We start from the raw sequence: 13,606 nt of genomic DNA on the forward strand, positions 1-13,606 counted from the left end.
TATTACACAAATTAGCACTCAGGCTGCTACATCACATATCGTGATAGTAGAGAAACTTAGACCAATGAAAAATAACATAGTTCGGATATAGAGAACTTATTAAGTAGCAATAGGTAAATCTCCATCCATATTTTGCGATAAGCTGCATGACCAGTCTCAAGAGTACGGTAGGCTAGACGCATCCTATCCTTGTCTTCATCACACTTCTCCAGTTGTGTCCAGAACTGGAGCTGTATAGTACATGCATATAAGTTTTACATGGTGATTTATTAAAAAACCATATCATTTCTGCTAAACAGTTAACAATAGTCTCTTATTTTTTGTACTCCCAGCTAGCCAATCTCCAAATAAGTTGTCCATATTGGAAGTTAAATTCAAGTTAAAGGCGATCTGCACTGCTCGCCAAAGAAACTTAGCAAAGTGACATTCGAAAAAAAAGATGTTGAATGGTTTCGTTGCTACTACAAAAGTAGCATGTTTTACTCCTATTCCAGCTTCGTCTAGCTAAGTTGTCTTTAGTTAGAATAACACATTTCTTTAGGTACCACAAGAAAATCTATATTTTTAACGGAATCTTCATATTCCAAACCACCTTGTTCGCTTCTATATTACCACTGTTTATAAGGGCTTTGTACATAGAATGAACTAAAAATTGTCTATTCTGATGTAAATTCCACCTAAAAATATCAGGATTGTCGTTCAATTGAATGTGCATTACGCGAGCTACCAACTGATACCAATCTAATAAATTATTACCAACCAGTGATCTACGAAAAGAGATATTCAAAGGAACTCCGCTGAACACTGTTGCCATGGATGTATTTTTCCTATGAATAATGTTATACAACGAAGGGTTTAGCTCTCTAAGGGTGAAGTTTCCAAGCCACTTATCTTCCCATAAACAAATTTGGTTTCCATCATTAAGATGGAATGTGCCCAAATTTAGGAATTTGTCTTTGACATTCATCAATCCCGACTAGAATTGTGAGTCACCTGACTTTCTCTCCACTTGAGCTATTGTTTGGTTTTTTAAATACTTATTCCTCAGATGTTCCTGCCATAATCCATCCTCATTTATTAACTTGAACAACCATTTACTTAACAGACATTGATTTTGTACATCAATATTTTGTATTCCTAGACCTCCTTGATCCTTCGGTTGACACAAAATGTCCCATCTAGCTAGCCTATATTTTTCCTCATGGCCATCACCCTGCCAAAAAATCTTGATCTAAAGTACTCCAATTTTTTTAGACACCTCTAGGAACCTTAAAAAAAGAGAGCATAAATATTGCTAAACTAGTTAACACTAAATTAATTAAGACCAATCTGCCTCTAACTGACATATGCTTACTTTTCCAACTACTTAACTTCTTCTCAAATTTCTCTTCTATGATCGTCCAATTCTTATTACATAACTTCCTATGATGCATTGGAATACCTAAATACTTAAAAGGATAGGTACCCCTACGACATCCAAACAGCTGAGAGTATTGTTTTTTACAGTCCTGTGCCATACCATAGCAGAAAAGCTCGCTCTTGTGAAAATTTATTTTGAAACCTGATAATTGTTCGAAAGCACAAAGCAATAACTTCATGTTTTTTGCTTGTTCTAAATTGTGGTCCATGAAGATAATTGTATCATCCGCATATTGTAAAATGGATAGTCCACCATCGACAAAATGCGGAATGACCCCACCAAATTGGCCATCGCTCTTAGCTCGGTTTATCAAAATAGCTAGCATATCCGTTACTATGTTAAATATGATTGGAGATAAAGGGTCACATTGTCTAAGACTTTTCTTTGTTTGGAAGTTCTGTCCTACTTGATCATTCACTTTTATTCCCACATATCCGCCTTCAACAAAAGATCTTATCCACTCACACAAAATTGGTGAGAAACCTTTCATTCTTAGGACTTAATGTAAAAAATACCACTTCACTTTATCATATACTTTCTCAAAGTCAATTTTGAGAATAACTCCATTAAGTTTCTTTCGGTGTAACTCATGTATTGTCTCATGTAATATGACTATGCCTTCCATAATATTTCTATCTGGCAGAAAGCCGTCTGTGTTGGACTTATTACCTTTTGAGCTACTTTAGAAATTTTGTTTGTAGCTACTTTGGTAAATATCTTGAAACTTACATTTAATAGACAAATAGGTCTATAATGCTGAATTTGAGAGACTTCCATGCTTTTAGGCAATAATATTATGGTTCCAAAATTCAGACTACACAAAGGTAGTATTCCTCTATGGAATTCCACGGATAAAGCCATCATATCACCTTTTATCAAGTCCTAGAAGACCTAATAGAACTCAGCTGGAAAACCATCTAGTCCTGGTGCTTTATTATGTTCCATTTGAAATATAGCATGTCTCACTTTATTTTCAGAGGACACTGATGTTAACATTTCATTCTCAAAAACAAAGACCTATGGGATGTCATCTTGCCAGGTTTCATCCATCACGAAGTGGTTACTCTCTGGATGCCCAAATAACCCTTTGTAGTATGTCGTAATATGTTTCTTAAGATACGCATCCCCACGTATTGTAACCCCATCTTGCTGTAACTAAAAAATTCTTTGCTTCCTATGTTTCCCATCAGCAACCAAGTGGAAAAATTTGGTATTAGAGTCACCTTAAAGTAACTCTTTGACCTTTGCCTGTTGGTACCATTTAATCTCTTCTTTCCTCAACAAGTGGGCTAACCGCTCGTTAAGACATTGCTTTAAATCTATTTCATTCGGAGACAAAAGTGTATTCTCGGCCTTTTTATCCAATTCATCTTATTTATTTATCAGTTTCTTTTTTTTCTTTCTTATAAAGACCACTTACATTCTTTGCCCAACATCTTAAGTATTGTCTTAATCTCTGAATTTTTGCTTGCCATTTCTCCATCGGAGTATTTCCACGTGTTTCATTTGTCCAAACTTCAGTTACCATATCATAAAAACCTTCTCTTAACAACCAACCTAGTTCAAATTTAAATATAGGTTGATTATTACCCACTGATGCATCTCCGGTGCTTAAAAGCAAAGGAGTATGATCAGATCTTTCTCTTGTTAGAGCTTGAACAGCTGATGAGAGCGGAAATTTCTGCTCCCATTCTGTGCTCATAAGTATTCTATCTAATTTCTCATAAGTCGGAACCGGCATCGCATTAGCCCAAGTGAATTGCCTCCCTGATAATTGTAATTCTCTTAAATCTAGTCCACTTATAATGGCGTTAAACAAGAAAGGCCACCTCTGTTCAAAATTATCATTATTCTTTTCATGCGGACTCCTCAAAATGTTGAAATCACCCCTAATGAGAATATGATAGGTTTCATTTGTACACGTTTGAACCAATTCTGATAAGAAAAGGTCCTTGCATTTAGATTGTGCCGGCCCATAAACTGTAACAAGAGCTCATTTATAACAATCTGACTTATTAGGCAACTGGAATTTAACATAGTACTCCCCTTCTGCTATGCCTCCTATGTCATATGTATCAAGGTCTATCCCCAGCAAGATACCACCGGATCTACCTCTAGGTGCTTTGTTATGCCACATAAATTCCTTACCACCGCACAAATTCTTTAGGAAACCTTGGGCAAAATTGTCCCTTCCCGTTTCTGATAATGCTATGAAATCTAATCTTTGTTCCTTTGATAGATCCGAGATATATTTATGCTTTTTTGTCTTTAGATTCATTGCTATTCCAAAAGACCCCTTTCATCGAGAATGATGTCTAGTTGTCTTGAAATTACGGCCGACTCGGATCCCATTGTTTTTATGAGTGATCTCGTTATTTTTTAGAACTTTTACTTTGGACTTAACTGGGCCTATTTGATCACATAAATGATCCGTACCCGTATCCATTATCTCCTCCGTTATGTCGCCACATAAATGATGCAACGTGAGGTGTTCTAACTGCGAGGTGTTCTAACTCTTCATCCTCCTTATCTATAATCTCCGTTAGTTTATCAAATCCTTGAACATGATTAAGACGCAAAATCTCTATATTTTTAATGCTAACAATAGACTACTCAGTACAATTATCATTGCTACCCATAAGTACCTAACACTCACAACTACTACACCACTACTGGTTATCAACCATGCCAAGATATGGTTGATCTCGTCAAGAAGGCTTTTCCTGCAAGAGAATAGAGAATACAAGGAAAAACAGCCAGATGCAATCTGAATATTGGTAATTATCAATGAATTACTCAAGTCGAGGTTCCACAAACCGAACAAGTGGTGAAACTGTCTAAAACAGAATAATTTAAGGGGGTGATTGGTTGCCCGCATCTAGGGATCCCGACTCGTCAGATGCGTATAATCTCAGAGAGAAGCTTGTTTGGTTGCCCGCATGCACTGTTCCAGTCTGACCCGGCGGATGCAAATGTACGCCCGCATCCTAGCCTAGGAGAGAAGCTTGACTCGATCTTCCCTCAGCAGCCTGGCTCAACCGATGCAGGCTGTTACATCCTCTCATGCAGGCAGGCTCACTTGCCAGTGTCACAAAATCAACTTCATACGAGCAATCAATCAGAATCTCAGCTCTTGCATCGGCTCATGCGACCCCAGATTCAATCAACCAAACAGAAACTCAGCTCAGCCTGTCCAGACAGATACAACCAACTACATACTCTTCTTTTCAACAAACATGACTCTGCTCAGCCTACTTGCCCTCAGCCTACGTATACGGTTCATGCGAACAACAGTACATGCGGGCAACCAATCACACCATAAGTAAAATCTAAGCCTAAACTATGACGGCTATTGTATATATATAGAGGGAATATGAGGAAGTTGACCTAGGATCATGTGGCCCTGGGAAGAGGCGTACACAACCTGGACTCCGACTCTGACACGTTTACAAGACTCGACAAGGCCCACAAGGTGACACGACACCTTATTTTAATGACTTTATTTAATTCCTAATGGATCTAAGGGTGAAACTAGATCTGTTGAAAATGTCTCGTAATAAACTTTTTATCAAGTCCAAGAACGCCTCAATTGGACTCTGTATGAGAAAATTATACATATTTTACTGACGTGCTATCGTGAGACTTTGAGTAGACTTTGGAGTTCGACTAGAGCTCTACTTCGAGTCTAAGTAGACTTGGCCCTCGAGTGATGATGTCCAGATAAGCTTGTGATACTTCTCCCATATTCCTAAATGACAAAACATCACAAGAATTTAGTAGCAACCTATCCAAGAAAGTATGAACAACGAGGAACAAATTTACCTAGTGGTTTAATTGCAGCGCGCATGCTCTTGTAATTGGTCCTTGTATCTCTTAAGGAATAGTGTTGCACGTATCTGAAGGAGTGATGTCCTCATCATCCTCCCCCTCTTAGATTGGAGTCATCCTCGACTAGAGTCCATGTTCTTTTATCAAGTATGACCTTAAGTCTGAAATGTTAAACGTGGGACTAACCCCAAAATTTACAAGTAGGTCTAATTTGTATGTATTGTTATTTATTTTCTCAATTATCTTAAACGGACCATCAGCTCTAGACATCAACTTTGATTTAGAAACCTATCATTTCTCAAATGCAATCAAACTAAATCACCCAGATCAAATTTTATTTCTTTTCTACCTTTACTTCCAGTAATCATATTGTCAGTGAATCAGGAACCGGGGGTCCCCGAATCCCAAGGCTAGGATAGCAATCCGCCACGTGGCGCCATCCCGCAGGGTCTCCTCCACAAGGTAAAAAAGACTAAGTCCCGGGAGAGGGCGCTCGGGGCCACGGTCAGTGGTCCCCGAGTACCCAGGTTCCCCGATGATCTGCGAAGTCTAAGTGCCGGGAATAAAGTGCTCGGGGAGGTATATGGTGACCCCTGAGCACCCGAGTCCCCCGACGACCAGGAAAGCTAAGTACCGGGAGAAGTGTGCCCGGGGTTGCGAGCGGTGGCCCCCTGGGCACCCAAGTATCCCGAGGACCCACTGAAGGAAGTTCCGGGAGAGAGTGCTCGGGGCTGCGTGCAGCGGCCCCCGAGCACTCGGTCCCTCGAGGATCCGTACAAGCATGCCCGGGAGAGAGTGCTCGGGGAGGTGAATAGTAGCCCCCGAGCACTCGGTTCCCCGAGGACCGAGGAAGGGCGTTCTTGGGAGAGAGTGCTCGGGGAGGTGAACAGTGACCCCCGAGCACTCGGTTCCCCAACGATCCAGGAAGCCCCCTGACATTGGCCCCCACAGGGGTCCAGCGATGAGGTGTCAGCCAGTCAAAGGCCCGAGGCCGCATTTAAGAGCGCGCGTGGCCTGTCACCTCTAACTGCTCCCGCCACGCTCGGTGTCAGTTCCTGCCATTCTGGCAGAAGAGCGTAGGGACATTAAATGCACGGGTCCCATCCCGTGCCATCCGGCACGTCTCGGGATAACGTCATGAGGGCCGAGGCGTTCCGTCTGCCGCGCTGCTATGGCAGGGGAACAAGACAGGGCGGGTCGCTCTGCGGCTGCCCGGTGGGCCCTCTCCACGGCACCCGTTGCCAGTGCATTTATGGTGACGGATGACCGGGCGCGGGGCGCATTTTCCACCCCCGGTCACTTCACACAGAGGCTATGATGACGCCCTTTCCATTTATGGTGCCTTGGAACTCGTGCCCTCCTATTCGGTGCACGCTACTGCCGGCGGGTATTTAAGGCAGCCGACAGCACGGACAAGGAGAAGAAGGGGTTCTGGCTCAGGAAAGGCTGAAGCAGTTAAGGAAGTAGAGAAGATCGAGAAGCCCAAGAGCACCCAAAGCCAACAGATACCCACAGACCGAAGAACAAGGAGCCCTAGGCTCTAGGATAGACAAACATTCTTGTAACCAGTAACATCCTTGAGGGACATTCTCAGGGCATTTATAGTATCCATACAGGAGTAGGGTGTTACGCCTCCGTGCGGCCCGAACCGGTCTAAACCCCAGTGCATTTACTTCGTTCCGCACTAGATCATTCCACCCCGTCAGCCATCGCATTTATACCCATTTATTTCTCCGGCAAACATATTCAGGATCATCCCCCTGGCCGAATCTCTAAAAAGGGGTCCCTCAGGATCCCTGCGACAGGAGTTAACCCTTCGACACATATACTTTTCAGTCATGCTCTCTATATTGTTTTAGTTATTTCATCTAACTTAAGAATAAATTCAGCACGTTGTTTAACATCCAAATTAAGTCTTTTAGAAGTAGACAAATGCAGTAAATCAATAGGAGCACGAGGATTAAATCCATACATTACCTGAAATCGACTTACTTTGGTGGTGGAGTGTACCGACCTGTTATAAGCAAATTCAATATGCGGTAAATACTCTTCCCACATCCTCAAATTCTTCTTTAGAACAACCCACAACATAGTGGATAATGTGCGGTTGATGAGCTCTGTTTGTCCATCAGTTTGGGATAACATGTAGTAGAAAATAGTAGCTTTGTCCCTAATTTGTTCCAAAGTGATCTCCAAAAATAGCTCAAAAACTTTGCGTCACGATCCGTAACAATAGTATTCGGCACTCCATGGAGTCGAACGATTTTTTTGAAAAATAAATTAACTATGTCTGTAGCATCATCACTCTTATGACAAGGTATAAAATGTGTCATTTTAGAAAATTGATCCACAGCTATAAATATGTTATCCCCCCTCTTTGTCTTAGGCAACCCTAAAACAAAATTCATAGTAATATTCTCTCATGGTAAAATAGGAACAGAAAGAGGCATGTAAAGATAATGTGGATTTAAACGAGACTTAGCTTTATTGCAAGTAGTGCAGCGTGACACATAGCGTTCGATATCACGTCTCATCTTTGGCCAAAAGAAATGGGCGGCCAACACATCTTCAATCTTCTTTGCTCTAAAATATGTCATCAATCCTTCTCCATGCGCCTCTTGCAACAACAAAAGACGAACGGAGCTAGCTGAAATGCATAGCTTGTTAGCACGATAAAGCAGACCGTCATTCATCACATATTTATTCCATATTTTCCCTTCTTTATAATATTCAAACACTTCTTTAAAGTCTGAATCAGCAGCATATAAGTCCTTAATGGTTTCTAAACCAAAAATCTTATGGTCAAATTGACATAACATGTTATAATGATATATGGAAACGACTCAATATATTCTACCCATTTAGCATTACGTTTATTCAGTTTAGCTTGACTTCTAATATATTTCAGCGATTCATGATCAGAATGTATAACAAATTCTTTAGGCCGTAGATAGTGCTGCCAAGTTTTAAGTACACAAACTAAAGCAAATAATTTTTTATCATAGGTAGAATAATTTAGACTTGGCCCACTTAATTTCTCGCTGAAATAAGCAACAAGTTTACCTTCTTGAATTAGCGCATCTTCAATTCCAATCCCACTATCATCACATTCTAGCTCAAAAATCTTATTGAAATCCGGGAGTTGGAGCAATGGGGCGTGGGCAAGCTTCTCTTTCAACAACTTAAATGCTTTTTCTTGTGTGGGTCCCCATTTGAAAACCACTCATTTATTTATCAACTTATTCAATGGAGTAACAATGGTGCTGAAATCCCACACAAAATACCTATAGAAACCTGCAATACTGAAAGGATCGAATAGCCCAAGAGGGGGGGGGGTGAATTGGGATATTAATTAAAACTTCTACCGCTTTAGCAAATAAAACTAAAAGAAAATGTGACTAAGGGATTTAACTAGAACTAGATAGCTAATCAAGCAAGAATTAACTAAGAAAGATAATCACTAAGAAGAACTTGCAATAATAACAAAACTCAAAATAAGATGCAAGAAAGTAAGGAGTTGGAGAAGACAACACCGATTTTTTTCCGAGGTTTCGAGAAGTTGGCACTTCCCCCTAGTCCTCGTTGGAGCATCCACCAAGCATGTCGCTCCCCCTTGAGTCACCAAGGCTCAAGTGCTCTCTCTTGATTACCCCTTCTCCATCTCCGGATTGGCGGGTATCAAACCAAGTACATCCTCCTTCTCCCGGGGCTCCCACAATTCCTCCAAGAGCTCACCGAGAAATCCTTCGATCACCAAGACCATCTAGGTGTTGCCAACCACCAAGAGTAACAAGCCTCAAGCTTCGCTTGACAAAGACAAAGCCTAGACAACAACTAGATGCACACTTGCTACTCTTCAAGCACTCAAAGAAGTCCTTAATCCTCAACTAAGAACTTGGAATGGACACAAGTGCTCTCTCTCTTGCTTTTAAATGACACACCAAGTGTATGAGCTGCTACAGAGTCGCAAGAGCAACTGTTGAAACCATCTGAGTGGGTATTTATAGCCTAGAGATAAAAATTAGCCGTTGGCTAACCACTCCCATTTTTCTGTAATCACCGGATAATCCGCTGGCTATATCCTTAAGATCACCGGATAATCCGGTGGGTTCAAACCCAGAGTCAACTGTCACTAGCCGTTGCACGGCAACATTTGTCCGGTGATAAACTCCGGTGAACAACAGTCATCACCGGATAATCCGATGAGTACAACTCACCCGACCCTTTAGATTTCAGAACCTTCTGCAAGAAATACTCCGGTGATATTTTTTGCTCTCACCGGATAATCCGGTGAGTTCAATTTGTCTGAGTTTCTTCGCAACATTTCTCCGGTGGTCTGCCAGCTAAGTCACCGGATAGTCCGGTGACTGTAATTTTCCACTATGGCCCGAAGCAATGCTCTCTGCAAGAAATAGTCCGGTGTTCATATTATGGGGCATCGGATAATCCGGTGAATACAAAGTTGTTTTTCTCCCAAAATTTTCTCTGCTGGAAAAGCTCCGGTGGTCACCGGACTTCCATCACCGGACATTCCGGTGTGACACTTCTGAAATTTTTCATATAATTCGGATGCCTCAATTAGTGTTTATCCGGTGAGTATTAGACATCCATCAGAGGATAATCCGGTGAATAAATTTTTTGTGAGCTCGTCCAATTCAAATCTCTTTGAGCTCTAATTCCTTGACAGCTTCACCATGGACTTGTATGCTCTACCTAGTGCTAGAATTTAACAAGTGTGCATCATCTATGTCTAGACTCACTAAGTCAAGCTACTACTTTTAGCCCCCCTTTATAGTACGGTCAAAAGACTAAAAGAAAAGAAGACCTATATTACTCTAAGTATCCTCCATCTCCTTTGTGACACTTAGAACTAGAAGATCCTTAGTCTTAAAGCATATGTCCTTTGATTGTCCATATAATCACTTTAGGGACCAAGATTACCCAAATGTCATTGTATACTGAATTTTTGATTCCCTTCAAAACAAATTGTTAGTCACAGTAATATGGTTGTCATTAATCACCGAAACACTTACCACTTACCTAGGGGCCTAGATGCTACAAATACCATGAAAACTTTTCACCTGTGTGACAGTCTTAGGGGTCGGCTAGCTCTTTATGGCTTCAATTTTTGTTTCATCTACCTCTATTCCCTGTGGAGTAACAACACAGCCAAGAAAAGAGACTCGATCCGTGCAATAAGTGCACTTTTCGAGGTTACTAAACAAACATGCATCTCTCAAAGCGTTAAAAATATCACATAAATGATCAAAGTGTAGTTCATGTGATTTGCTGTAAATTAAAATATCATCAAAATAAACCAGCACAAATCTTCCAATGAAAGCACGTAAAGCTTCGTTCATCAATCGCATGAAAGTACTTGGTACATTAGTTAACCCAAAAGATATTACTAATCACTCATACAAACGCTAAACTTAGTTTTAAATGCAATTTCCTATTCATCCCCATGTTTCATCCTAATCTGGTGGTATTCGCTTCGCAAGTTAATTTTAGTGAAAATTATAGAACTACTCAACTCATCAAACATAACATCGAGACTAGAGATAGGATGATGATATCTTATAGTAATATTATGTATGGCTCCACAGTCAACACACATATGCTAACTACTGTCTTTCTTAGGAACCAAAAGAACAGAAACAACACAAGGACTAAGGATTTCTCATACATACCCGTGGTCTAAAAGGTCTTGGACTTGTCACTAAATTTCTTTAGTCTCTTCTAGGCTGGTCCTATATGCTGCATGGTTTGGCAAGGTCGCTCCTGAAATCAAATCAATTTGATGTTCTGTCCCTCAAATAGGTGGTAATCCCGGGGGTACCTCAACTGGAAATACATCCACAAACTCCTGCAAAAGATTAGCAATAGCAGGAAGCAAAGAGCTAGATATATCCTTGAGTGAAACTAAGGCATCTTTGCATATCAAAGCATAGCATGATAACTCATTATCATAAGTTTCAATAAGGTCAGATTTAGTGGCAAGCATAACACACCCTTTCAGTTTAATTCCATCGGACTTAGAAGTTGTCATCACTTTCTCCTTTTGGGAGGGAAAATATGTTTCGCTACTTGCTGATTTTTCAGATTCATGCTCACATTCTTTTCTTTTATTTTCAGCTATCTCTTTTTCATATTTCACAATTTCAGTAGGGGTCAAAGGAAGAAAAGTTATTTTCTTTCCTTTATGCATAAGGGTATACTTATTACTTCTACCATGATGTGTTGCATTAGTATCAAACTCTTATGGTCATCCTAACAAAAGTGAACATGCTTTCATGGGTACTACATCGAAATCAGCAAAATCATGGTATGAACCAATAGAAAAATGCACACTAACTGTTTGTATTACCTTCACCTTACCACTGTTGTTGAGCCACTGAATATGGTACGGGTGAGTATGTGTTTTTATAGGCAAGGCAAGCTTCTTGATCAAATCTGAACTTACCAAGTTGTTGCAGTTCTCTCTATCAATAATGACTCAAACATGGTAATCCTTGACTATGAGGAACATCTGAAATAAATTATGGCATCGTAGCTGTTTCGCTTGCTCCATTTGAGTGCTTAACACTAGCTGCACAATGAGGGTCCGATAATCCTCCATGACAGTGGCACCCAATTCTTCCCCATGATCACTATCCGTCTCAAGTTTGTCATCATCACCTACATGGTTCGTTGCAAGAGCATAATCATCCTCGACATCACTAGTACTTATATAGCCACCGTCTTCTGTTGCAATGTACGCTCGCTGACTTAGTCATTCCTTCATGACATGGCATTCCCTTGCAACGGTGGTATACAATCCCCGTTGTATGACCCATAGAAGCAACCGAAAAAGAGCTCTTGGCTGGAGCCTGCACATTAGTAGATTTGCTAACCTCGGGTGCATATGACAGTGTCAAAGGTGCTATTGAACGCGCCCTACTCAAGAAGGGGGTAGCAGACCGCATAGCTGAAGGTGGGGCTGTTTTGACTTGTCCCGGCATTGAGCTTGGTGTAGTCGTGCTTCCAAAATTATTCTTTGGCCTCTGTTGTCGTCTCTATAATTCTTTTTCTACCAAGCATGCAAGTTGAAACAATCTAGGAACACTATCATATTTTTTGTAATCAACTATGTCCTGAATTTCGTATCTTAACCCTCCATAAAAGCGTGCTATTGCAGCCTCTTTATCCTCAATAATATCATAACACAACATACTAATTTGTAGCTCATAGTAATATTTTTCTACATATCTATTGTCTTGGTTTAAGCGCTGCAATTTCTTACGCAAATCACCTTCAAAACATCCCATGTCGTAGGCACTAACCCATCATTGCATACCGTATTCCACCAGATGATGAAAAATCTTTGAATTCATTAGTAGCTTGCCTAACTTTATGCACTTTAGGAACTAAATGAGTATTAAATTTATGTTCTACCATTATCTCCCATCTAGGTACATTTCAGCATCATAGACATCCACAAAATATGGTATGATAAACTTTACTTTAGCAAATGGGTCATCATTAACACGTGTATTATGATGCTGAAAGTTATTACCACTCATACCTTATTGATTGAGTTAAGACGGTTCCTTTGGCGTGCATCTTGGGCAACAAAAGCAGCATTGGCATCGTGTTCATACCTTGAAATTTCTTCATCCGTGATGGACTCCTCATGTTCAACAAACTCAACTTGTGACCCTTCATGCCGAGATCCATTTGCACCATTAGGATGACCATAGGCGCCATGATCACCTTGTTGTATTGAGGGATGCTCTGGAATGCATGTCTCCATCTTGTTTAACATATCAGTGAAATTAACAATAATGCGGTTAGTAGAACCTAGTGCTTCATCCACATGATGAAGTTGGGTCTCATGGCTCCGAAGCATTTGTTGCATCTCATCTGTCTTCTCAGCTTGAATATCCATCTTCTCAACCAAGTCATCGATTTTCCGTCCATAAGTCTTCACGAACTCCCGCACCTCCTCCTCAAATGTTTTACCTACCATGGTTAGTAGCAAACATGAGACAATAAAAATATATTATCCCTATCAACTACTAGGTGGTTGAGGTGAAAGTGGAATCACACACTCTCAAGTGTCTTACCACTTTCTTGCAAGTGTTCTTACCAATCATAACAGGTGGCACAACCGGTTACTGGTTTGTGATACCTTATCGAGTGCGAGCGAGACGGTTGCAAGGGGAGAGTTGTTTTGATCGAGAGAAGGTAGAGCTTGGATAGACAATATTTAGTAGCAATGAATAGCAATTAATGAAATCAGATTAGCAAAGCCGAATAAAAGTCCACAATACTCATCATAGTTTCTGGCCTGAACGCGTTCCTAGAACTAGCTTAAGC

The sequence above is a fragment of the Phragmites australis genome, chromosome 3 (genome assembly GCF_958298935.1).
Source record: "Phragmites australis chromosome 3, lpPhrAust1.1, whole genome shotgun sequence".
In the NCBI taxonomy this organism is placed as follows: domain Eukaryota; kingdom Viridiplantae; phylum Streptophyta; class Magnoliopsida; order Poales; family Poaceae; genus Phragmites; species Phragmites australis.